Here is a 25621-nt window from a genome sequence, read left to right as displayed (position 1 = left end):
GAGGGTTCGCAGACCACCACGGACGAGCTTGCTCTCCCTGCTTGTTTCACTAGGCCTACACCACAACCAGTGCTGGCTGCAGACCATGCATGATAAGCTATGGAGAAATCAGATTTTCTACATTTTGATGCCATATTTATAGTTATAGTCAATTCTTTTCCACAGATAGCCATCCTAGCTGCTTAACATTTTTAACCTCCAGATGAGTATGAGAGGGTAGTTCAAGCACAATTCTTACAAGCTTGTTTTTGCTCGTCTGTAGCTTATTCTTTAGATGTTTGGGGCTGCTTTTGAACCTTGATGTGCAGGCATAATCAAAGTGACACTGGATTAGAGCACTTGCCAGAGTCTTTATGGTGTTTATAGCTAGGTTTCCATCCAATTGGCAAAAGATGTTCAAACATTTGCATAAAAACAATATTTTTCCCATCCAACACCATCTCATACTCAATTCGTGAAATATGTACAAAAAGTATTTCAGCAGATTTGGTGCCTTTTTGTGTCTTCATTTGTGTGAAAAGACACATTTTTATGCGACTTCATTCAGAGGAAAATACATTTTGGGGAGGCAAACTTCGGAACAATGTTTTGAAAGTTATTAGAGCAATGCATGATGGGCAATTTCCCACTGTTATTTATATATATACCTTATATGTACCATATGCCTTCGGAAAGTATTCAAATCCCTTGACCTTCTTCACATTTCGGTACGTTACAGCAGTATTCTAAAATGGATACAAAATTAAAAATACTCAGAAATCTGCACACAATACCCCATAATAACAAAGCGAAAACAGGTTTTTAGAAATGTTTACAAATTTATAAAAAAAATCTAAAACAGAAATACCTTCTTCACAATAAGTGTTCAGCCCCTTAGCTATGAGTCTCGATTTTGAGCTCAGGTTCATCCTGTTTCCATTAATCATCCTTGAGATGTTTCTACAACTTGATTGGAGTCCACCTGTGGTAAATTTAATTGATTGGACATGATTTGGAAAGGCACACACCTGTCTATATAAGATCCAACAGTTGACAGTGCATGTCAGAGCAAAAACCAAGCCATGAGGTCGAAGGAATTGTCCGTAGAGACAGGATTGTGTAAAGGCACAGATCCGGGGAAGGGTACAAAAACATTTCTGCAGCATTGAAGGTCCCCAAGAACACAGTGCCCTCCATCACCACCAAGACTCTTCCTAGAGCTGGCCGCCCAGCCAAACTGAGCAATCGGGGGAGAAGGGCCTTGGTCAGGGAGGTGACCAAGAACCTGATGGTCACTCAGAGCTCTAGAGTTCCTCTGTGGAGATGAGAGAACCTTCCAGACGGAAGCCAAACCTCAGTAAATGGCAGATGACAGCCTGCTTGTACTTTGCCAAAAGGCACCTAAAGACTCTCAGACCATGAAAAACAAGATTCTCTGGTCTGATGAAACCAAGATTGAACTCTTAGGCCAAAATGTCAAGTGTCACATCTGGAAGAAACCTGGCACCATCCCTACGGTGAAGCATGGTGGTGGTAGCATTTTCAGCGGCAGGGACTGAGAGGCTTTGATCGAGGCAAAGATGAATGGAACAAAGTACAGAGAGATCCTTGATGAAACCATGCTCCCGAGTGCTCAGGACCTCAGACTGGGGTGAAGCTTCACCTTCCAACAGGACAACGACCCTAAGCACACAGCCAAGACAGCGCAGGAGTGGCCCAGCCAGAGCCCGGACTTGAACCCGATCAAACATCTCTGGAGGGACCTGAAAATAGCTGTGCAGCAACGCTCCCCATCCAACCTGACATAGCTTGAGAGGATCTGCAGAGAAGAATGGGATAAACTCCTCAAATGCAGGTGTGCCAAGCTTGTAGCGTCATACACAAGAAGACTTGAGGCTGTAATCGCTGCCAAAGGTGCTTCAACAAAGTACCGAGTAAAGGGTCTGAATATTTATGTAAATGTGATATTTCCATTTTTATTTAATAAATTGACAAAAATGTCAAAAAAACTGTTTTTGCTTTGTGATTGTGGGGTATTGTGTGTAGATTGATTAGGAAAATGTATATAATTTTAGGATAAGGTTGTAACGTAACAAAATGTGGAAAGATTCAAGGGGTCTTGAATACCTTCCGAATGTGCTGTATGTTGAATTTTATGAGGGTTGCTAGATTGGAGAAAAAATACAGATTTTTCCTTTTTTTGTGGTATCGATGAAGATATATGACTGGGGAATATGGATACAATTTTATGTTGGGAAATGATATAATTATATAATACACACCATTATACACACCATTATACACTCAGACACCAACACACATATACAGTACACACACTCCCTTTTTTAAACTTATGTTGTAGCCAACTCTTGACGTTTGTATTCAGAATTTTTATTAAAATATTTGTATCTAGTTGTCATGTATTCATTATCTTTATCTCGTTAAGTGTTTGTAGTTTGCATGTTTCAGTAATGATTACATGGTTAAATAGCCCAAAATCTACCTGATTTAGCTTTTGGTATATTTGGCATTTTTGTACATATTCTGTATTTCCACTGAAGAAAGCAATAGAGTCAACACGTTACTGTAAATAAATGGAAACTACCTGTTATAAAACGGAAATTGCTCTCCATAAATAAATGAAACCATTCGGCAATGGGTTTCATAGCCCTATAATAATGATGCAAATTGTATCAGCTTAAAAAGGGTTTATTCACAACCTATGTTGTGGTATTAGGAGAGTCTGAAATTAATTGAATACCCATAACTTAATGTCAGCAGCCATTTCAAGTGAGAAATGCTCAGTTTGGGTTTTGCAGCCCTATAATAATGATACAAGTTCTATCACCTTAAAAAGGGTATATTTGCAACCTCTGGGGTATAACATGTTGGGCAAAATGGTATAGGAGAGTCTGACATATTACCCCTATTACCCCTAATTTGAGTTCAGTCTTTGCCAATGTAAATGAGAACCAAGAGAGGCCTAGCTTCATCCTTCATGACTGGGAAAGGCCTCGATTCTAGGCCGTAAAAAATCCTACATCCATCTCATTAGATCAGAACAGGATTCATATTGTCGGTTTGCATCCTAAAAAAAGGATAGTTGTGTTTTGCTGCAGAACGCACTTACATCATCTGTCTACCCATATGATGTGGATCCTTGTCAGGTTATTAGATGTATAAGCTTTAGTAACAAAATAACATCATGTTTGTAATAACACTTTAAACAGGTTATTTGTAAAGGTGTAGAATGTGTTTGTTTTTACCACACAGGTAAGTTAACTTATATAAATTGGACATACAGAGGATTAACTTCTGAATAACTGGTCAGGGCATTGCACTTTCCATTCAGCTTCAGGCAACTTTGATGTAAGGCTGTGGTGACTACTTCTATCCGTCACGCCCATTGTCGCTTAACCATTGTTCACTAAATATATCAATGTAATTACACCCAACACAATGTTGAAGAACAGAATATCTCCCACCACTAGATCACATAAATAGGTGTGAGCTGAGCGTAATCCCAACGCTGCCATCAGTGTAGCGGAAGAAAGTGAAAGCTGCAACGAGGACTCTAACCAGGGCTCATACATGGCAAACTGAGCTCTAACAGCCGTTGCCATGAAAGTTAAGTAGGCCTCTAGGCCGAGGCAGTAGGTCTACAATGCTGGCATATGCCTTGTTACAACAGCCTAAGTATATAACATGATTGACCTGACCATACTAATCATTGGAAGTGCCATAAGTGTAAGTCAACATAATTCATTATTTTACATTAACCTGTTACACTGCATTGATGTGGCATAATTGATCACAGTACAGACTCGTTATAGTTGCAAATGCCATGCAGTTGCACCAGGGGAATTTAAACCAAACATATTTTTTTTGCGGGTCTTCTGTTTCCCCACACTTATTGGTTATTTAATTTCCCATAATGATAATGTATCCCCATTCCCCAATCAAATACCTTCATCGATACCACAAAAATACTCACAAGTACAGCTTTTGACTCCAGTCTGGCAACCCTCATAAAATCCGACATAGCAACAGATTCCCAAGTATTAAGTGAAAACAAGCATAGAAAACAATATTGGTATTACTTTAAAAGAAATTAAACCAGAGGCTACTATTATATTTTAAGTATTTTAGTGACTACCTTGTTGATATTTTTTATTAATTTTTTTATTTCACCTTTATTTAACTAGGTAAGTCAGTTAAGAACAAATTCTTATTTGCAATGACGGCCTACCAGGGACAGTGGGTTAACTGCTTTGTTCAGAGGCAGAACGATGTCAGCTCCGGGATTCAATCCAGCAACCTTTCAGTTACTGGCCCAACGCTCTAACCACTAGGCTACCTGCCGCACCTGATTAACAATATTGGGTTGTTAACATTTTTGTTTTTTTTATATGAATACATTTGGGAAACAAAAAAAGGCATTGTAGAACACCATTGCCCAAAATGCATTGCTACAATAACCTTCAAAAGATTGTTCCAAAGCTTGCCCCCCAAAAATGTATTTTCCTATGAATGAAGTCACACAAACGTGTCTTTTCCTACTAAATTAAGCCACACAAAAACACACAATCTGCTGAAATACTTTTTCTACATATTTGCACGTGAGTGTGAAATTGTGTTGATTGAGTTGTGTTTCCATCTAATTTAATTTGTTGCAGATAAAATGATGTGCATAAATACGTAGTGCACATAAAAATACATGTTGTGGTTAAATTCTCATGTACCGAATAAAAAAATACAAGTTAAATGGATTTCCATTGCATTTACAAATCTAGGTCTACTGGTTTTGTCTCCAAAAATATTGCGTACGTATAGTGACCGTGTCCACCCTGGTATTGGCATGTGTGCTCTAGACAACAGCTCACAGACACAGTGCGGGTATAGGCTACATGATCAGATTATTATGGACAAAAGTGCAATATTATTTTTATTTATCAAACTGCAGCCAAGCATCGATCATTATGACACCAGAATAAGAATTATTGAAAGGCGCATCAAGCTCATCATTGTGCACTTTCACTGCCCTGTGAAGTTCATAATTATTTCATCTGTAACATAATAAATGGTATGCTTTCCCATGATGTCCTGACATTTTTCATACAACATGTACTTTCCTCGCATAAAAAGTTTGGATGGAAACCTAGTTAATGTCAAGCCATTTTGAGGATGCTGAAATGATATTTTGGATGAACGTGAGCATACCTACAAGAGAATCTTGAAGTAGCTTAGTCCAATTCAAACATTATGACTAGTTGTGTTTCTGCCACATATAAAAAGTAATACATTTTAATAGTTCAAATACATAATATTGAGGTTCGGGTGGGAGAGGAGGCAGAGCATGTGTTAAGCTTTCCTGAATAACTGGGACTGCCAGGAGCGTATGTGGCCACACTATTATAGGACTTGGGAGAATGATGATCTGCAACAGACAGCGCAGCTTAGTAAAATAGAATATAAAACAGAAGTAAAAATACACCCAGACTGGCTTGCTACTGTTCCTTTCTAAACCTTATAAACTGTAGAGAGAAGACCCACAACTGATCCACCGATCCCCCCAGCGTCGTCCGGGTTCGGCCAGTGTAGGCCATCATTGTAAATAAGAGTTTGTTCTTAACTGACTTGCCTAGTTAAATAAAGTTGAATAATTTTTTTTTTTTAAATGTAATTAAATGAAACATTCCAATTACAGGGCTTTTCAGCTGTTATTCAAATTACATTTCCCCTGCAGCCTAGAGTATAATAATGCAATTATTAATTGTATTTTGGTGTTGTAGACTACTATAGGTAGGATACTAGAAATGTCCCTTAGCTAGATCAATAGGAAACCTTTTTGAGCTGCATGTGTCATGTCTTCACTGTCCTTTCATGCGCAATTATGCACCTGGTTTCTCCGCTGTCTATCAGCTGTAGCTATTTGTTCTTGTGGATTCATATGGAAAATTGATGAAGCTTTGAATGCTTTTATGTGTGGTATGATTGCTAGTTAGGACAGGCAGAGGTTCATAAACAGGTTAGAGTCAGGCAGGTACAGAACATCACGGCAGGCTCGGGGTCAGGGCAGGCAGAATTGTCAGATCCGGAGAAACAGACCGTGTGAAAGCAGCGAGACAGGAAACCACACTGGTAAGACCTGACAAGAGGAGACGACCTGGCAACAGACAAACAGAGAACACTGAATATACTGTGGATATCGAGGAAGATGGGTGACACCTGGAGGTGGGTGGAGACAAGCACAAAGACAGGTGAAACAGATCACGGTGTGACAAACACATGGTGGTATGCTGCTCTCTGTCAATCTTCGAAGAAGGCATCTAAGAACTTACACAATTGTGTATAGACTGAACTGTAGATACTATGAAGAGCAATCATTCCTGAGTCCATAAGGTCAAACCATCAATAGTTATAATATGCTCACCAATGCAAGGGTCACTAAAATATGATATTGATTATGCACATCCGGAGCAGGATTAGAACTATTAAATCTATTGGTCTTTCATGTTTTAATTATTTTTACCTCTTACAATTTTTTATCATAATTTCAAACTGGAGCTAATTTTTTTCAAACAATGTCAGTGTCCATGGCAACTAGATTTCAATGTGAGACAAACTGGCTTTTAATGTGTCTTTGTCAATCACGAGCGAGGGTGGCACATTTGGAAGGACTTCAAAATGTTATCACAGTTGAACACATCAATGTGAATGCCTGGATAGCTAGATCAATTGACAGGCGTTGATTTAATCTCTCCAGTATAGACAGTGGTGATGTACTGCCCTCGGGAGCGCTACTTTAGCAAAAAGCAACATGTTAACTTTTCATCTGAGGATGATCCAAGGGGTCGACTTCAAGTCCATGCACTCATTCTATTTAGCTCCTCTAACTGAGCCTTAGAACTGAGGAGAAAATACGAAGACTGTGAGTATGGTTTTTAATGACCACTTTGAACCTGTGTTTGACACTTTGCTTTGACGGATGTTGAGGACGTATGAAAGAGGTGAGGGTCCTCTGTGCCAAGCTGCTTTCTTTGACACGTGTCACAAGGGACAGATGCCTGTCCAGAAAGAATGCTGTGGTAAAACTATGGAACATCGCCTATGGTTCCCATGGTACTGTAGAGGCAATTGAGATCAAGATTCACTGTGGCATTTTGTGCAATATGACACAAAATAGAGAATAGTGAGAAACCAGTATGGCAGTGTTTAAAACCTTTACCTTCTAAATTATAGAGACAGGGGAGGTTTTATTTGTTTTTCTTTATTCTGTACATCCAGGCCCTATCATTAAAGCCCCAGTGGGGACAGTAAATCTTCCCCTAATAGTGAGACTAGAGGACTGAGAACCCACCCCTGGAAGACATGCTCATGACATCAGAGAACGATGACTGACATCGACTCGGAATAGATTTCCACTGCTGACCTTCATGCTCCCTTCACCTGTGGCCTTGAATCACGTACAGGCTTCCTATTTATTGTTTGTCTCATATGTTTGTGCTGGTAATATACTATCTCTCACACATATACTGTGCAGTAAGGTCATTCTTCCTCAAAATTGCATTTATCTGAGAAAAAAAAACGTATTATAAGAATATCATACTCTGTGAAGGCTACTGTATAGGTGAACTTATTGCAAAATACCTCAAGCGAGAATTGAAATGATGAGATCCGTCGCTGTAGGGCTGTTATTTTTCAAGCCACATGCAGTATGTCTCACTCAAAAAAAATACTTTTTGTTGTAAATATGTTTCCTACTGTCTCATGAATGCTGTTCTGCAGCAAAAATCTGCACATTTGCATATGCCAAATGTCACAATTTCCATCATCAAGGGGATCCCTGGTGCTTTTCCCTCCCATGGCCATGAACTCCCCTGCACAATCATTTTATCTATACGAGTCATTTAAAAAGAGTAGAGTAGGTCTGTGCAGCATCAGCTTTAAACTGCTTCTCATCTCTACTGACTGACATTTAGCACCGTAGTGCCACTGCACTCTGGACGGTGAGAATATGAAGAAACGCCAATCACACCTCTGATAAGGTGCAGTTTGTGAAAGCTTATCTCTATGTTAACCTCTAATGGTGAGAGGAACAAGAACTATCAGCCTGGTCTCATAGACTAGATGTTACATAGTAAATGTAAATCAGCGACACTCAAATTAGAATGATATGTTACGTTTGGTATGGTTAGAGCAGACGGTTGGTTACTTATTATTAAGGCTGGTCGAGGTGGATAAGTGGGTGTATATAGCAAATGTCTAGCAAATCTCATCATGAACAACCTACTTTGTAGGTACTTTGCAACTTCTTAGCATGTTAGCTAACCCTTCCCCTAACCTTAACCTTTTTACCTAACACCTAATCTTAACCTTTACCACTAACCCCTAGCCTAGCTAACGTTAGCCACGTAGCTGGAATTTGTAACACGTCATAAGTTTAGCAAATTCGTAACATATTGTAAGTTAAGCAAATTCGTAACATATAAAACTAATTGGAATTCATAACATATCATACAAAATCGGGGATGGACATCCACAAATTAATACATGCCATATATGAGGGATACAATCTTCCCAGCTCTGCTGATTTTGCAGCGAGGAGGCAGAGTCATTAGACATTTATTTTGGTACTGTCCATACTGTATGTTGCTCGTTTTTTGGTCACAGGTCCAGGAATGGCTGAAGAATTGCAACATTTACCTAAAACTAATTTGAATAGTCATAGTCAATCGATCAAAAATGTAATAACTATTTTATCCAAAAAAATGTATCTTTCATTTACAATCTGTAGAAACTATGAGAATAGAAAGGTTCAGTACTTTTGTGAAGCATCACAGCATAGTGAAAAAATATATGGCAAATAGAATTCCAATATGGATGGTGTTAAGAGAGAGATGGGAGGGGTTGAATGGAGCTGAAGGGTGGGACTAATAACAACAAGATAACAAATGTAAAACATACGGAGTCTGTAAAATGAATATAGGATCAGAACTTTTGTGAAATAGCACAGTTACAAATATATGGCAAATATAAATATAAATAGAGTTTGCGGGGAATAACAAAGGAAGAAAAAAGTGTGTATGTGTATATATGCCCTAAAGCACTACAGGTCATCTCTCCTCTCACTTATTCCATCATTTTTTTTAGACTGCAAGGTCTTACAGATTTTGTGTATTATGTATGGATGTTTTCTATTTATATATATATATATATATATATATATATATATATATATATATATGTGTGGGTATGTGTATGTATACAGATATATATATTTACCTCCAAAAATATATGGGGGATTGGAAATGATGCAGACAATTACATTGATGGAAGCAGCAATCTATATGAAATATTAAAGCTTTTAGAAAAAGGAATACATGCCATACAAAGCATAACATATCCTACTAAATGTCACACACTGATCATAGAAAGCTGTTTATTCTCTATGTTGGTTGGGGCATGATAGTGACCAGGGTGGGTCATCTAGGTGAATTGTATTTCTATGGTGGCCTGATATGGTTCCCAATCAGAGGCAGCTGTTTACCGTTGTCTCTGATTTGAGATCATATTTAGGTAGCCATTTTCCCCATTGTGTTTGTGGGATCTTGTCTACAGTAAGTTGCCTTTGTGCACACCAGTAGCGTCACGTTTCGGTTGTGCTTTATTGTTTTTGTTTGATGAATTTCGATTTATAAAAAATATGTGGAAATCTACGCACGCTGCTCCTTGGTCCAATCATTACGACAATTGTGACACTAAATGGAGAGTATTGGATTTACATACAGAATAATACGAAACGCTCTGAGACCAGGTTTGTACTATCAGATATCAGTCTTCTGAGTAGATTTTTTAAATATATACAGTACCAGTCAACAGTTGACACACCTACTCATTCAAGGGTTTTTCTTTCTTTTTAGATTTTTCTACAATGAATAATAATAGTGAAGAAAGACATCACAACTATGAAATAACATGGAATCATGTAGTAACCAAAAAAGTGTTAAACAAATCAAAATATATTTTATTATTTGAGATTCTTCAAAGGAGCCACCCTTTGCCTTGGTGACAGATTTACACACTCTTGTCATTCTCTCCAGCAGCTTCATGAGGAATGCTTTTCCAACAGTCTTGAGGGGGTTCCCACAAATGCTGAGCACGTGTTGGTTGCTTTTTCTTCAATCTGCGGTCCACCTCATAATAAACCATCTCAATTGGGTTGAGGTCGAGTGATTGGGGAGGCCAGGTCATCTGATGCAGCCCTCCCTCATTCTATTTGGTCAAATAGCCCTTACACAGCCTGTAGATGTGTTTTGGGTCATGTTCCTGACAGTATCACCAACAGTACCACCAACAAAGCACCCCCACACCATCACACCTCCTCCTCTATGCTTCACAGTGGGAACCACACAAATCAAATCAAAGTTTATTTGTCACGTGCGCCGAATACAACACATGCAGAGATCATCCATTCACTTACTCTGCGTCTCACAGACACAGCGGTTGGAACCAAAAATCTCCAATTTGGACTTTCCAACGGTCTAATGTCCATCGCTCGTGTTTCTTGGCCCAAGCAAGTCTCTTCTTATTGGTGTTCTTAAATAGTGTTTTCTTTACAGCAATTCAATCATGAAGGCTTGATTCACTCAGTCTCTGAACAGTTCGTGTTGAGATGTGTCTGTCACTTGAACTCTGTGATGCATTTATTTGGGCTGCAATTTCTGTGGCTGGCAACTCTAATGAACTTATCCTCTGCAGCGGAGGTAACTCTGGATCTTCCTTTACTGTGGCGGTCCTCATAAGAGTTTCTTCTGGCTGTCATGGTTTTTAGCGACTGCACTTGAAGAAACTTTCAAAGTTATTGAAATGTTCCGTATTGACTGACCTTCATGTCTTAAAGCAATGATAGGCTGTCATTTATCTTTGCTTATTTGACCTGTTCTTGCAGTAATATTGACTTGGTCCTTTACCAAATAGGGCTATCTTCTGTATACCACTCCTACCTTGTCACAACACAACTGATTGGCTCAAACACATTAAGAAGGAAAGAAATTCCACAAATTAACAAGGCACACCTGTTAATTGAAATGCATTCCAGGTGACTACTCTTGAAGCTGGTTGAGAGAATGCCAAGAGTGTGCAAAGCTCTCATCAAGGCAAAGGGTGGCTACTTTGAAGAATCTCAAATATAAAATATATTTTGGATTACTACATATGTCCATATATGTTATTTCATGGTTTTGATGTCTTCACTATTATTCTACAATGTAGACAATTGTCAAAATAAAGAAAGCCCCTTGAATGAGTAAGTGTCCAAACTTTTGACTGGTAGTGTATATATGTTGGCACCCAGAGAAAGACAAATGGCAACAATTTTTTTTTGTACGTTTCATACATAACATATACAGGTATCAATACTAAATTGATGCTGTGGGGGCAATGTATTCAGTGTTGAGACAGGTTAAGGGTTGGAGGCATAGGAGTGACCTTGTGATTTATTTGAGGTGCTTTTATCACTTTCAATGAAGCAAACATATGTAACATTTCCCCAGTGCAATCCTATCCACCTGACAGAGCCTGGGTTGAGAGAACGACATTTTAATCAACTAACAGGCTTGATGATGCATTCTGTCAATGTTCTTTTCCTGTAGCCTGCTAAATGCGATGCTTTGCGATTCATATAACTACAGCCTGAACTCGAGGAAAAACACAGTCATGAGAATTCAAATGAAAACATCCACAAACACCTGTGAAAAGGCCAGGGCCCAGTGGTGCTCAATCAACACAATTGATTTTTCCATGTTCTATATTTAGTCTACAAGAAACAGCCGTCAAATATCCTTGAACGTAACAGCTGAGGTTGAATGTAAAGCAGCAATGGACCTACAACACCGTAGACTACCCATTACTAGCCACTAGGAGATGGTGGCCAAGTCAGCTCCAGTCCTCATGAGTATACAAAACATTAAGGACACCTGCTCTTTCCATGACATAAACTGACCAGGTGAATCCAGGTGAAAGCTATGATCCCTTATTGATGTCACTTGTTAAATCCACTTCAATCAGTGGAGATGAAGGGGAGGAGACAGGTTAAAGAAGGATTTTTAAGCCTTTAGACAATTGAGATATGGATTGTCTAAAGTGTGCCATTGAAGGTGAATGGGCAAGACAAAATATTTAAGTGCCTTTGAATGGGGTATGGTAGTAGGTGCCAGGCTCATCGATTTGTGTCAATAACTGCAACACTGCTGAGTTTTTCGCACTCAACAGTTTCCTGTGTGTATCAAGAATGTCCCCTAGTGTACTCCCTGTCCACGACTCCAACACCATCATTAAGTTTGCCGACAACACAACAGTGGTAGGTCTGATCAACGACAACAATTAGACTGCCTATAGGGAGGAGGTCAGAGACCTGGCAGCGTGGTGCCAGGATAACAACCTCTCCCTCAATGTGATCAAGACAAAGGAGATGATTGTGGACAACAGGAAAAGGAGGACCGAGCACGCCGCCATTCTCATCGACGGGCTGTAGTGGAGCAGGTTGACAGCTTCAAGTTCCTTGGTGTCCACATCACCAACAAACTATCATGGTCCAAACACACCAAGACAGTCGTGAAGAGGGCACGACAAAGCCTATCCCCCCCCTCATTAGACTGAAAAGATTTGTCATGGGTTCTCAGATCCTGAAGTTCTACAGCTGCACCATCGACTGGTTGCATCACTGCCTGGTATGGCAACTGCTCAGCCTCCGACCACACGGCACTACAGAGGATAGTGCGTACGGCCCAGTACATCACTTGGGCCAAGCTTCCTGCCATCCAGGACCTCTATACCAGGCGGTATCAGAGGAAGGCCCCCCCACCCCACCCCCTTTTTTACGCTGCTGCCACTCTCTGTTTATTATCTATGCATAGACACTTTAATTCTACATACATGTACATATTACCTCATTTACCTCGACTAACTGGTGCCCCCGCACATTGACTCTGTACCGATACCCCCTGTATATAGCCCCGCTAATTTTACTGCTGCTCTTTAATTATTTTTTAGAAAAATGTTTTACTTATGTATTTTTTTACTTACTTATTTTTCTTAAAATTGCATTGTTGGTTAAGGGCTTGTAAGTAAACATTTACATTTAAGGTCTACACCTGTTGTGTGACAAATACAATAGGATTTGGTTTGAATGGTCCACCACCCAAAGGACATCCAGCTAACTTGGCACAACTGTGGGAAGCATTAAAGTCAACATGGGCCAGCGTTCCTGTGAAAAGCTTTCGACACCTCGTAGAGTCCATGCCCCGACGAATTGAGGCTGTTCTTAGAGCAAAAGGGTGGTGGAACTCTATATTAGGAAGGTGTTCCTAATGTTTGGTATACTCAGTCTATACCCATTGATTCTTGAAGAATAGAACTTATACTGTAAATGCGTCATGAGCTTAGTTCAACAGTTGTACCCCATCAGAACCCAGAATACAAGCTTGTTTTACTCCAATGTTTGTAAACAATGTAAATGTAAACAAACACTGTATAGCCTTAAAAGAAAATGTAAAACTATAATGTTGATATCATGGATGGTCAGTCCTTGCATCCACATCTCTGTCTATGAATTTGAGAATGGTTACATTTCTCCAGGTCCTCAGCTTTTTACCAAAACACAGGCAGGGTGGCGCTTTGTTATTGCTTCAATTAAGGATTCTAGCTTTAAGTGCCCGGTTCTAGTCCACCTGGACCAGTAATTAATTGAATTGAAGAGTCATTTGAATGGATTACCACAGACCATCTGTGATTAGCCTATGAAAGATGGAGTTCTAGAGGGAGCCTTTAGGTGGACACGTAAAGTGATCATAAAACAACATTATAGAGTCAGCCATTGATGCTTCTCAAACTCATCAGAGGGGATTTAACCCTTTCGTTCCCATTCTTCAAAGGCGTACTCTCATGCATGCTGCTGTTGTGACTTGCAAACTGAAACATATATAGGCCTTGTTCATGTGGTGATTTTTCCATCCCTGCGTTCCAGTAATGCGAAGGTAGAAATGATCAGTGTTCCCAAGGGCGGAACTAAATAGAATGCCTGTTTATGTCTCAGTCATTCTATTTCATTCAGCCCCGAGAGCAGTGATCAGACCTGCTTATGTGCTCCGCAGGCACTATTAATGATTACGTTAGCGCCATATCACCATGGTAATGTCTTAAATGCAGTGTGACATCATAAAACCAAAGTGGGATATCGTTGCTTACTATTTTACTGTGACCTTGCCACAAGATGGATGAAGCATGCCGTATTTCTCATGAGGGAATCGTCCATATTGAAAAGGGTAGATGGTTTGTTTGCACTTCATGATTAATAATGAGTGTGATTAGTGTCGCGGCGCAAACTAGCCTGTAAATAGAGGCTGGCGCAGCCTGCTCCGCAGCGAATTAGCATTGAGAGAGGCAAAATAAATGTAAGTTAAAACAGGGAGATGGATGCCGTGTTGAGAGACAGCAGTCACCCATTTATTACAGACGCCCCTGACGATTCTCTACTCACTGCTGACAGTAAGCTGTGACTAGGTTGCCCTGCTTGAAACTTCATTTGTGCTCTCTGTTCCATCACATCCCATTCACGTTGAAGCCAGCTAGACATCTCAATTGACCTTCAAGTCATGTCAAGCTCCAAGATGGAGATTGAACCGTTGGTTGGGGGTGGGGCCTTGTAATATTGTTACAATTGGAAATCAATTTAACATATGAATATCTGATGCTCTGATTCACATAATGAGTGACGGATTGCACAAGGAATGTTTTATTTACTCGCATAGTACATGAGATTGAAGAATTGCCTTCACTTCACTTTGTCGTTTGCCAGTTTCGTAAATGTTGAGACTGTGTATGAAAACACATTGAAGGAACAATTGAGCATACCTGTACTTAAAACCATGAATAATATTTTGTGAGACCCTATTGGTCATAGCTTATTCTCCTTAACTGCCTGAGAACAGGCTATTGACCAGACAGAGAAATGTGTGTTGCTGTTTTCTAGTGTAATGTGATCTTGTGTTGAGAATTTCCTTGAAATAGCTTGAAAGGGTTTAAAAAACCATTTTGGAAACTGAATGTACAGTACTTGAAGAAAGAAACATATCATAGACTGTCTCCTTTTTACAGGCTTCATTTTACATGTCTAGGCTGCTGTAGTAATGGCTTTGAGATGTTTGCAGTGATCTCAGTGATAACCTGATTGTGGGAGGTGAGATAGTAGACCATGTGAAGTGGGAAAAGTGCCATCTACTGGCGGAATAATCCTTTTTAACTTTGTATGAATACTGGTTATCCAAATCCATTTTTCCTCACACCAGGGCTTAGTCAAACCTTGGCTCTAACAATAGCTGACTATTTTGGCAAACACTTCACTGTAATATGCCTTTTAAGAGTTCTCACTGGTATGAAAGAATACATTTCTACTGTCCAATCTTTACACACTGTAGTTAGCTCATCAATGTAATATGAATGGATGAGTACAGTCATTCCGTGTCTAAATTCAATTCAGCCTAAATCCCACCACATACTGTGCTGTTATAGCAGATGCTTACCCCCAAGGGAGACTCTTATTTGGAATAATATTAACGATCAATGGAAGAAAGCTACAGTTCAGGCTTCTCATTTCCCTGCAGGTATCAAACCTGCATCTTGAATAGGTCCTGGATTATTTTGATGAGGATGACTCAGTTCACAGGCCTTTCTTTTAGAAGTAGCCTAAAGGCACCAGTCTCTGTATCCCATCCAATCAGTATTGGATGAGGGTCCATTAGGCGTGACTAATTGAAACCTTAATTAATTTTGGCGAGTGCCCCGTCTGCTCAAAGGATTGGGTCTGGGGCAAAGTTCAGAGGAGAGCTGAACTTTGAGGACCTTAGAGAGGACTCCCATATTGCTCTATAAGGGTAATTGTGTCAAAAGTCATTAGAGAATGGTATCCAATCTAGTCTTGATCTTTATATCTATACCTGAGCCTCTCCTTCAGAATAGATTAGATTATAGTTGCTGACGATAAACCAGCATTCTCCCCGCTGGAGCCTCCCTACAACACATTCTGCACTGTAAGCTAGTTTATACTTCATCAGACATGCACTACAGATACATGTCATGACTATCAACTCGAATCGGATCATCACGTCAACCGACAAAATAAACTGCTGTCAGACCGTCCAAGAGTGTGTCGACATACATGTGGATGTTTTATTTAAGTGGCCCCCGCCATAGAGCCATCAATCCTAGCATTCTGTGATTATTACAGCGAGTGTGGAGGGAGTATTCAAGAAAATAACCTGTCTTTTCTATTCGGCTGTCTCTTTCTATATCTGCACCTTCTTGTCTCTCAACTATTTATGTAACAGGCAAAGACCTTGAATGTGTCACTGTGTGAACAAAACAGCTATGGGACCTGATTGTGCAACATGTCTCTGCAGTGAACCGTATTATAACTCGGTTCAAGGGAACCCAACAAAGATACTCGATAGCTAATTAAATTCAGAACATTATGAATCGAGGTATCATTATAGCACATGTACCCTTTGTACACTTCCTACAGTATTCATATTTTACAATGGACACAGCTCCCGGAGACACTTTATTATTAATGTTGTTGGGGCAATTATTCAAGAGAAGTCTCAAAATGACTGAACAAGCGTTTGTTTGAATCTTTTGTGAAGTTGGTTTAGATATAGTTTAATATTATGGAGACTTTTTTTTTGCTTTACATAACTCAAAATATTCCATTTTACTCTACTCCACTCTACTCCTCCTAACTTCATATTTTGATGTGAAGTAACTCCAGTAAGTGCATGAACATTTCAGAAATATTAATACATGGCACTACTGTATGTATAATTGTTAGTGTGAGTAGCTGTGAAGCTGTCAGGCCATGAAGGCACCAGCCACTGGGAATATACTATGATATGACACCTGCCAGTGGAACACTAGCCGTTGGTTGGTTGGGTATTGGTGACTCCACCATCCTTGTTTGTGAGGGAACCTGTGGATCACTGTGGGTGGGCGGATGGAGGGTGCAGCTTTCACAGCCAGGCTGCTGCTGTGGGAGAAGACATCCTGCCAGGGCAGGGAACTGCTTTAAATCGAACCAGAAGGGTGCCGGCATAGCTGTGACATTACATGGGAGGGCTGTAACTTAAACACTTGATTCTTTCATTTCACAGGGAATGTAGCATCGCATTTGATGTCTGTTCTGCCTTTTAGGTGAGGTAGCATCTGCTCATACACAGCCTTGCAAAATGCTCATCCCATTATCGGTGAGTTTTTGAGAGAACATTCAAATGGACAATAGCAATAAAAATGCAAATGCTGACAAGTTTTATCAGAACATTTTGTGCCAGATAAATTCTACCAGCAGTCAGCATTTAAATGCTTTTCAAACTGTTGCATCACTCCCACCTTAACTGAGATAATATCCTTGCTACCTGCATGTTCTTGCCTACCTCCCCTCTCAGAGTATAACTTTACTATTCATTTTTATGTGATACTGTATGCCAGACATCCTACCCATCAGTTCAGTATAGCTTAACCTTAACTAAAACATTTTTTCCCTTCCGTATTGTCCTCTCTGGAATATATGCCATGTCAAATTCTTTCATTTCAAAAGATGAAAACAATTTTATTCCCCAACATAGCCATCTCACTAGACAGCTTTCAATATTTCCATTTTGCCTCCAACCTTCCTATTTCCATCGCTTTCTCCAGCCAAGAGTCTGAGGCTTTCTGTATAGATCAAATGTGGCCAGTGGAATAGTCTGACAAGCCCAATGTCCTTGCTGCCACTGTGCCTCTCAATGATTGATTCCATTCCTTACTATCTCATCCAATCCTGAAGCTTTCCTTCATTCTGTTGCTGACTACTATCATCTGCTAGTCATATCTTCTATGTTTGGGAATGGAGGTTAGAGATATTGTACAGTATCTCCATAGTGACATAGATTATTCTGAACATGCTTCTTGTACTGAAATGACTACAGTACCCTAGCAGAATGACTAAGTAGATTGTATGTCCTTATCTGTTGCTAAGTCGGAGAATACAGTGTATTCAGTAAGCACTGCAGGTATTTCCATCTTCAACTCTACTGAATCAGATGTCTGCATGGCCAAGTAATTGAGGAGTCATACCACAATCTGAAAGGAAATGCTCAGATAATTATTTAAGAGAGGTTGAAATATACAAAATACGAGCACTGCAGAATACTGTATGAAAGTAAAGTACAACAAAGAAATAAACATAAAGGCTTATGCTAATGCTTCTATGTTCCACGTCTTAACTCCCAAGCTGACTTTAATAGAGATGCATTACACATCATGGTGGCGGCTGCAGGACCATATGGGTTTATGATACAGCTACCACAGCACTATTATCAGGCAGGCTAGGGTTTCTTTATGGGTGATGTATTGGAGAGGAACGGTGACCTCTGAGGGCTGCCAAGGTCAGAGTGAATCAGATGTGCCATGTCTATTATTGGCATAGTTCCTTGTCACCACAGACTGGGAGAACATTGGGGGTTGATATGTGTAATGCAGATCTCTGGTTCTCTGGAGCTTTTAAAGCTGAATAGTGACTTGCAACAATTAGCCGAAAGAGTCCAGACTGCAGTTCCATTATTGGCGTACGTATAAAATGTAAACAACCACAAAAAGCCATTATCATAAGACATTCTGCATGAAATATTCTGTCAGGGAATTGTGATTAGTATTTAAAAAGATAAAGAAGAGCAATTTGCTGGTGTATTCATATAAAAAAAATAAGTTTTTATTTTTTCCCAAACGAACTGCTTTTGCCTTGAGCATTATGTACTGTTTATTTAACGTCTACAAATCATCGACCATAGATTACCGAAGTACCTTCCTTATCTCCCAACATTCCATGTATTAATCAATAGCTAAAATACTACAACTTAATATGTACATTATATCCAGTAACTCCACCGAGTGCTAATACTGTAAAATGCTTGGCACAAGGACTACAGACTATGTGTGTAAGATTCTGGCAGAGGAATGATTCAAGGAAACAGCTCTTTGAAACACCTATGTCAAACAACGTGGATGCAGTGAGCAGTGTTGCGCTAAAATAATCTCAAGATAATTTGGTGATACGCAAAGCAACTCAAACAACATTGAAATTGCATAAATTATATATATCTTTTCTTTTATACATCTCCCATTTAGCATGTTTCTTTTGGTGTCGTTCACAGTAACACTGACAGATGGGTCTGAGTTTTGAACGACAACCCCCCTTTTTGTTCCATGTTGGCTGAATACCTATTTAGTCAGTAACTAGCTAACACCAGATACAGATGACAGGTGAAACATATAAGTATCTTTGCCATAGATGAATAGGGAAAACTCTTAATTATATTTGCTGACACCCTAGTCAAGCTCTATGAACCACGCCCCTCTGCAAACACACCGATGTTGGTTACAAGCCGTTACTTATTTCAATTAGGTAAGAGAATATCAAGTTACCATTGGTGTATTAAAATTAGAGTTAAGGTGATGTCACCTTGTCCCCTTTAATAATTAATCAAAGTGTTTGACATGTGGGAGGGGACCAGTAACTTTACGATCAAACTTTGTCAATGTAGAAGCAACTGTCATTTTTCATACTTCGGTCATCATATTTTGATCTGGTTTCCTTCAAATATCATCCAATTTCAAGAAAAACATGATTTTGACTGTTCATGACCTTTAAGCTCAGGCCCCCAGGTGTTCTCTGTCTCCCACCAATCTGTTTTTGGCCACTCTGACATTTGTTTTTGGCCGAGCTGGATAACACACAGTGTCAGTGTTCTGTCCCTAAACACGCCATGTAACCTCACAGGTTCCTGGACGGATAAAAATGTTAATGTGTAATTTGATGAACTTGAATGGAGAAAAAGGAGGAGACAGTGAATCATTCTGCTGATATCCTCTTAATGAGAGTGCTGAGGCAGGGTTCGCTGTCACTCAGAACCCTGGTTCTTTCCCACAGCATAATGTGATTAAGGAACTCCACTCGGTTTCAGAAGGTTAATTGGTGGGGTAGAAAGCTGCGTTGGCAGAGCAAAGTAATTGACAAAAAGAGGAAATTAGTGCCGTTGTTCCTGTACGTGCATAGTTAGCATACTTGAACTTTAGGCACTGATTTTACCTCACAGACAGACCCTATATACAAGGTATGACAGTAATCCATGCTTTGGTTTTATTTCCATTTCCATTTCTGAATGCTAACCTTTTAGCATTCTTAGCACAAATCCCATTGAAGTCATGGTACCGATATTAGCATTATTCGCGCAATCCCCCGAAAGTATCGACATTGATTGTGAAGCTTAACAAAGTCACATAGATTACTTGAATACAATGTGTGAAAAATGCTAATATCAGTACCATGACTTGAATGGGATTTGTGCCACAAATGCTAAATCGTTGGAAAGAGTGCCAGGGAAACTAAACCAAAGCATGGGTTGCTGCCAAACCTTGTCCAAAGACTGCTTACAGCGTAAGGATACAAATATGTCATTTCGCGTGAACTATCCATATAAGACTGTACAGTAGATCCCAGTTTAGTCTGCCATGTCTTGAGTCAGCAGCAGAAGAGGTGTCGGCATACATCCTCCTGCCCACCGGCAGCTGGTGGGCGCAAAAGGCCAGAGACGTGAGTGCTGAGTTGATGGTCTGGAAAATTGCAATAAAACCTGCAGGTATTATCCCAAGTTGTATCTTACTCTTACACGGACAGAATTAAATTAAACTGTAAGTGTTGGTTGTGCTCTCCCTGTTCTTATGACAAATACAGGCTGTCTGCAACCTAATTGTTTTCTTATTGGATTTGTTCTACTGTTGTTGGTTAAGACAATTCTGACAATACTTCAATTGGTTTGTCGGTTTGTAATAGGCCTTATTATAATTGAATTGTCTACAAGTTTACTCAATACAGGTCTGTGGCATAATGCACAATTATTGTTGGGACAAATCCATAAACTTTTAGTTTGTTTATGTTGCAAATCAATGAATGTTGTTGAAGGAAGGTTTTGTATATTAGATCTACAGTTTCAGACAATTATATTTTCATTGTACCAACTGAGCAAACTGTCCGAAGTGCTTTCATACCGCAGTTCCCAATAACTCCACTTTGGATATGACTTTAGCTCTAAAAGCTCTATCCATTAAGGCTACTGTTTCCATCAGTGCACACTGTAATTCCAAGCCATTCTCCATGGCTTATCATCTTTTTTAAAGGGCCATCCAGAATGGAGTTTGTGCTTTGTAATGAGATTTCTTGCTCCCTGGAAAGGTGAGAATCGTACTAGGTCATCAGCCTGTTGAAGGACTCGATCCACTGAAGAACAATTGAGTGTGGTATTGGGAATTTACAAGAGATGCCAGAGCAGTAAGTCATTTCAAGTTTTACAAAGCATCACACTGTCAGGAATACCAAATAGCCTGTTGTAGAATAGAACATTTGTGTCATTCTAATTCTGGAGGTCTGGACTTACATAGTTGGCCTCAACCCTTGGCCCTCAAAGCTCTTAATTAGCCCAATCATTCACTATTTAAGCAAATGTTCTACCTTCAAAATGACCAAATACACTACACTTAGGCTAGATTTATGACGGAGGTGGATGTATGAAATGCTAATATATGTGGCTAATTGGCTATTTAGAGTAATTAGCTGGGGGAGATGGAAACAGGCATGCAAAAGGGCGAGCACAGTTTCACCCTCATTTGGGTGGGCAAGTGGAGCTGTTTTTAGCAACTTAAAAAGTGCTCTCCCAGCAGATATGCATTTGAAATAGATTCCGCACAAATGGTCAACATTTACATATATTAGAGTTCATCCTGACGAAAGGATAACTGTTGCTCTTTAGGATTCCCCCAGTGGGGAATAGTTGTGTAATGCTGCATTTACACAGGCAGCGCAATTCTGATCTTGTTCCACTAATTGGTCTTTTGACCAATCAGATCAGCTCATTGCCAACAATTGGGCAAAAGATCAGCATTGGGCTGCCTGTGTAAACACAGCCTTACTTCCTTCTACCAGCACTTCATACAGATGCAAGATCTTAATTTGATCCCCCAGTTGCAGGAGAACGAAAATGTCAAACTTGTAGTGTATTTGAGGATTAAAAAGGCTTCTGAAGATTGTAATTGCCACTTAGAAATTTCAGACCTGTTTTTCCCTTACGAAAAATGTATCAACCCCTACAAAAATATAGATGAATTATAATGCACATAATAATCCACATTTCTTGTTACTGCAGTATTATGTTCCTGCTGTAGAAAACTGACTCAAATGAAGATCCTACATCTTTATGCATTGGTTGACCTTTTTCCCTTGCTGCTGTCCATCGTGCTGAAGTTGTTAGCTGGTTTGTAGTGCACTGTCCATACATAGTGCAAGCGTGTCATTCCACCACAAACACCATCCCCCAACACCACCACGGGATATACCGTATGTGACAACACTGAAAAGCAATCTAGCAAAACATTAAGAAAACTGGTATAGTTCTTGCTACACCTCCTTTTCTGCCTCTGCTGTAGAATGTCTGTAGAATGTCTGAAGAGCATGTTCAGTGCACAAACTGTGGAAATTGTGTGCATCTCCACATACAGTACTTTATCATTACGTATTTCCTTTGTTTGTTTTCGTCACGTTTTTGATCACTGCGGTGACATACATTCGCCTCCATTGAGATAAATACCATTGTGAAAGCCTTTCCTGACTGAATTTATGAGGCGATTCCAATTGTCATGGGGAAAGAAAAGGACTGTGTCTGAAAAACAATTCAATGCACAGAGCTGCGGCACAATACCCCTCACTTATCAGGGAAGTAAAGTTAGATAAAAACTCATTAGTGTGCAGTGCCTTGCAGCTGTCTGTGCAAGTCCCTTCTTCTGAAGAGGCCTGGCATGTCCACAAAGTATGCCATTGATGCCACAAAGGAAGCAAGTACATTTTCAAACAAACAGGATTGGGGGCTGGAGAGAATATTCCATTCAATTCCAGGCAATATTCCTTTTAGTAATTAATGCATGACTTTAATACCATTGGATATAGCTGAAGCATGCATCCACCTCCTCCCTTTCTCTCCAAAGCAATTCAGTACCTCAGTAAGCACAATGTTTTCCTTCCCCAAGAGAAGCAGTTCTATTTCAGCTCAATTGATTCTCCACTTCTGGTCGCCCATCTTTACCTTTTTCATTCGTTCCCAGCAAGAAGCGTATGCATTTTCAATGACATGAAATAAAGGGCAGTCATTGGGAGGGATCAGGGGACTGGGGCACCTTCACCATCCGACAGAGAAAGACGGAGCAAGATATAAAGACGGACCGCAGAGACGAGGGGTGGGGTGAGGGTGGGGGGCGGGGGGGACAAGGCCTTGGACACAGACATGAGAGGGAGATAACATGACTATATATAGCAGGACAGATATGACCAGATTAATCTGAGAATCCAGTCTCGCTGTGTCCTTCTGACCAATACAGTCTGTCTAATACAATTTGCTAATGTTTTTTCCTCCGGGAGAGACAGAGACCCAGAGAGAGAGAAAGAGATATACAGAGAGAGAGAGACAGTGAGAGACAGAGAGAGAGAGACAGAGAGACAGTGAGAGACAGAGACAGTGAGAGAGAGAGAAAGAGTGAGATATCAAATTCAAGTTTATTTGTCACGTGCGCCGAATACAACAGGTGTAGGTAGACCTTACAGTGAAATGCTTACTTACAGGCTATAACCAATAGTGCAAAAAAGGTATTAGGTGTCTGAGAGCCGTTAGATAGGATACAGTCTGACAGCTTTACATACAGTATACCTCATTGGGAGACAGTTGCACTAGTTACTGTATCTGTTTCATCCACAAGGCTTATGGGAGAATCTGTCATGTCTTTGCCTTGAAGCCCTGGCTCGCCACTGCGGAGGAGAGACCGCCAGAGGCTCCACATATGAGAGCAGAAGCCTGTCTCGCAATCACAGACTTGAATTCAGTGCATTGAAACACTCCCTTCAAGGTAACATGAGCTCTCAGCTCCCGAAGCACCCTCGTCTGCCCCCTCCTATGAAACAGTATTACTAGTTGGCCTCACAGTTACGCTGTGTTATGTCAGTTGTCAAATGGTAAACATTGGGTCTATGTATTGCCCTAATATGATTATTGTAGGCACTTTGAAGACACACAACTTACAACGAAGATCAAATAGCATCTACACTTTGAGTTAAAGATCCTTTGAAATAAGCATCTTTCCTCAACGCTGACTGCTTGTGGAGAATACAGTAGCTCTCTCAAATAAAATCCACCAATAATATATTCAATGCAAAAAGTGTAGCTATGTAAGTGTATGAAAGTGCCCTGAGCAAGCAAAACAGTGGGAATTTACAACAACTGAATGTACGACCATTGAATCAGGGCTTCATTAGTTATTCACAGGGGATGACAAGAAAATCCATCATTACCCTGTATGCAGCAGGGCCCCAATGGGAACAAGTAGACTGGGGAATGGCTGCCTGGGCTGCCTGGGATCCACTGGGAGAGGAGCTTGGCTCTGATGCCCTGGGTGTTCTGGCCTACTTCCCTCAGGGCTACACTACCATTGGACCATAGAGATTGCTGCCAATGGAGATTGCTGCCAATGGGGAAAGAGTCTAGGGCTGCAAATAGACCTATAGGCTCTTCTGAGGACGAACATGCCATGCTGCCCTAACTGCCTTAAGCTCATTTGCAGTATGTGACACGTTTTACAAGCATTTCGCTACATCAGCAATAACATCTGCTAAACACGTGTATGTTACAAATAAAAGCATTTGATTTTATTTAGGTGAAACTAATGCATTCATTTCCCACCATCTCCAAGCTGTTTCATCCACGAGGCTTATGGGAGATTCTGTCATGTCTTTGCCAGTTAGCACTGTAGGATAAGCATATAGGCACCAGGGTGGCATTAAAGCACTCGGAGACACTAAACCTGAATGTATGATGAGAGGTTTGTTTATGCAAAAGGTAGTTACCTAAATCACTAACATGCATATGCAACAGCGGGTGACTCTAACGAGGCGAACTAGCAGGGTTGTAATTTATGCTGTGGACCGCAGTAGCGGTGGTGGAATTGATGCGGAGCCCACTGGAGTGAGTCACAGCGGACAAACAAACCCCTCTATGCATTATTAATGAGAGGAAGTCTTTTCAGGTTTAACTTCAACTTCCATTTTAACACCTAAAGGGATCCTGCAACAACGTCCATGCTAAGAGAGAGCTGAGGAAGGGTCAGAATGGCTCTCAGACACTGCCAGCCGGTATTTACGATAAAGGTCAGAGAATGAGGGGACAATTTTCTCTTTAAAAGTTTTGCCTCGCCAGATATTTCCCAAAGCCATACTTCTCATATTCATTTCATGGAACATTTGGTTTGGGTTTCCAAACAGGAACCTTCTTTCTTTCCGAGGGTTTAAAAAGTGATTACATTTGAATGCCCTTTGGTAAATGCACTTTTGTGGTAGGTGGTTTTGTAGTGGTAGCCTTTGGCATTTCCTTCCAGAGAGTTCCAACCAGTGCATGGAGATACACAATGTACTTCCTTGTTCTATGTCTAGGTTAGCAGGTGACAGAGTGACTCCACCCACTTT

At 40.2% G+C, this 25621-nt stretch overlaps 1 protein-coding gene across 1 annotated transcript in view; it reads left to right on the top strand.

The window, feature by feature from the left end:
* LOC118384783 (protein ELFN1-like) overlaps positions 1–25621 on the top strand; it is an 82544-nt gene that overhangs the window by 47622 nt on the left and 9301 nt on the right. The window lies entirely within an intron of this gene.

Source organism: Oncorhynchus keta, chromosome 32 (genome assembly GCF_023373465.1).
Source record: "Oncorhynchus keta strain PuntledgeMale-10-30-2019 chromosome 32, Oket_V2, whole genome shotgun sequence".
NCBI classification, from domain to species: Eukaryota; Metazoa; Chordata; class Actinopteri; order Salmoniformes; family Salmonidae; genus Oncorhynchus; species Oncorhynchus keta.
This window is presented reverse-complemented; position numbering and strand designations above follow the sequence as displayed.